The 2,870-nt window shown below is 48.5% G+C and overlaps 1 non-coding gene across 1 annotated transcript; it reads left to right on the forward strand.

Annotated features, from left to right (window-relative positions):
* The first annotated feature begins 628 nt into the window (after positions 1-628).
* trnaf-gaa (transfer RNA phenylalanine (anticodon GAA)) lies at positions 629-701 on the forward strand. The gene has a single exon. It is a non-coding gene; the product is annotated as a tRNA-Phe (tRNA).
* Positions 702-2,870: the final 2,169 nt, after the last annotated feature.

The following is a 2,870-nucleotide window of genomic DNA, read 5'->3' on the forward strand; positions in this document are numbered from 1 at the left end:
TTCCCTTTCATAAAACTATGTTGACTGCCGAATCATGTTATGATATGATGTTCTTATTGGCACTGCAAAAATGGCCAGCAGGCTCTACACTTTGGCTATGATTAGTCCGCTTGGGGGATACACCAAATCCTGAAGTTCCGGAATGTGTAACTTGAACCGCACATCCCAAGGTACCACTGACTTTGCAAATTATAACTCGAAGTACTTTGACTTCCGTAAGCGAAAGAGGACAGAGCACCCAAGAAGTCAGGAAGGGCCAGCCAAAGTTCCTTACCCCAGTCCAAGCACATCCCTCCTCAGCCGAAGTGCCTTACCACAGTCCAAGTGCAAGCCAACCCAGCTGACGTGCCTTACACCAGGCCAAGTGCATCCCTCCACCAGCCGAAGTGCGTTATCCCATTCCACGTGCATGCCTACCCCAGCCGTTGCAGATTGGAAAACTGCAAATGTAATGCCCCTATTCAAAAAAGGAGTCAGACAAAAAGCAGGAAACTTTAGACCAGTTAGCTTAACATCTTTGGTGGGAAAACATTGGAGTGCATTATTAAAGGAGCAGTAGCAAGACATTTGGAAAAGCAAAAAGCAAAATTCGGTCTGGCAGAGTCAAAATTCGGTCTGTCAGAATCCGGCCGAAAAAGTTCAGTTGGGAGAGCGTTAGACTGAAGATCTAAATGTCCCTGATTCAATCCCGGGTTTTGGCAATATCTGGTGATTTTGCGTTTCCGATATTTTAATGGGAGAAGCTAGTTTTCTATCGAGACAGTGCTTGAGGGATGGGCTGTTCAGCGGTTGCGTGATACTAATTTCTATGTTTCTATAGATGGAGTCCTTACTACTAGGGGAATCAAGGGGTATGGTGAGAAAGCAGGAATGGGGTACTGAAGTTGCATGTTCAGCCATGAACTCATTGAATGGCGGTGCAGGCTAGAAGGGCCGAATGGCCTACTCCTGCACCTATTTTCTATGTTTCTATGTTTCTAACATGGATGTAAGAAGGGGATGTCATGTTTGAGAACTTTGCTGGAGTTCTTTGAGGATGTAACGAACAGGGTGGATAAAGGGGAACAAATAGATGTGGACTTCCAGAAGGCATTTGACAAGGTGCCACAGAAAAGGTTATTGCACAAGATAAAAGTTCACAGGGTTGGGGGTAATATGTTTGCATGGATAGCGGATTGGCTAACTAACAGAGAACAGAGAGTCGGGATAAATTGTTCATTCTCTGGTTGGCAACCAGTAATCAGTGGGCTGCTGCAGGAATCATTGCTGGGATCCCAACTATTTATCATCTATATTAACGACTTGGAACAATGACTGTGTGTAACGCAGCCAATTTTGCTGATGATACAAAGTTGGGAGGAAAAGCAATGTGTGAGGACGACACAAAAAATCTGCAAAAGGACATAGATAGGCTAAGTGAGTGGGCAAAAAATTGGCAGATGGAGTATAATTTTGGAAAGCGTGAGGTCATGCACTTTGGCAGAAAAAAATCAAAGTGCAAGTTATTACTTAAATGAAGAAAGATTGTAAAGAGCCGCAGTACAGCGGGGCCTGGGGGTACTTGTGCCTGAAATAAAAAATGATAGCATGCAGGTAAAACAGTGATCAGGAAGGTCAATGGTATCTTTATTGCAAAGGGAATGGATTATAAAAGCAAGGAAGTCTTACTACAGTTATATAAGGTATTGGTGAGGCCACACGTGGAAAACAGAGATGAGGAGAAATTTCTTCTCTCAGAGGTTTGCAAGTCTGCGGGATTTGCTGCCTCAGAGAGCTGCGGAAGCTGGGACATTGAACACATTTATCAGAAATAGAGAATTTCTTAAACGATAGAGCATAAGCGGTTATGGGGAGCGGACGGGGAAGTGGATCTGTGTCCATGATCAGGTCAGCGATGATCTTATTGAATGGTGGAGAAAGCTCGAGGGGCCGTATGACCTACTCCTGCTCAGATTTCTTATGTTCTAGGTGCCTTGCCCAGTCCACGTGCATGCCTCCCTCAGCCGAAGTGCCTTATCCCAGTCCAAGTGCATGCCTCTCTGAGCAAAAATGCCTTATCCCAGTCCGTGCATGCGTTACCCAGCTGAAGTACCTGACCCCATTCCAAGTACATCCCTCTCGCAGCTGAAGTGCCTTACACAAACGCAAGTGCGTCCTTGACACCCGCCCCCCTGCCCAGGTTTATTGGGTATCCTGTAAATATTGACAGTCGTGATTTCTGGATATCAACCGCTCCAACGATGTTCCTTGTAGGGACTTGGAATAACGTGATCCGTCTTCCCCCAAACCCATGTCTCTGTATCTCAGCGTCAGCCTCTCTCACTCTCCTTCCAGCCTCTCTCCCTCTCCCCCCAGCCTCTCACGCTCCCCCAAGCCTCTCTCACTCTCCCACAGCCTATCTCACTCGCCGCCGCTTCTCTCACCCTCCCCCAGCGCCTTTCACCCTTCCCCCAGACTCTCTCACTCTCCCCGGCCTCCCCCACTTCCCAAGCCTCTCTCACTATCCCCCAGCAATTCCCACTTCCCCCAGCCTCTCTCATGCTCCCCCAGCATCTCGCACTCCGCCCAGGCTCTCTCACTCTTCCCCTGCCTCTCTCACTCTTCCCCAACCTCTCTCACTCTCCTCCTGACTCTCTCACTCTCCTCCCAGCGTCTCTCTCTCTTCCCCGAGTCTCTCACTCTCCCTCAGCTACTCTAAGTCCCACATATCTCACTCTCCTCTTATCCTCTCCCCGCCACCCCAGTCTCTCACTGTCTCCGAGCCGGTCGCAATCTCCCCCAGTTTCTCTCACTCCCCCAGCATCTCACTCTCCCAGGCAATCGCACTCTCCACAGCTTCTCTCACTCCCCCATCCTCACTCAGACTCATC

This window comes from Pristiophorus japonicus, unplaced genomic scaffold (assembly GCF_044704955.1).
Source record: "Pristiophorus japonicus isolate sPriJap1 unplaced genomic scaffold, sPriJap1.hap1 HAP1_SCAFFOLD_62, whole genome shotgun sequence".
In the NCBI taxonomy this organism is placed as follows: Eukaryota; Metazoa; Chordata; class Chondrichthyes; family Pristiophoridae; genus Pristiophorus; species Pristiophorus japonicus.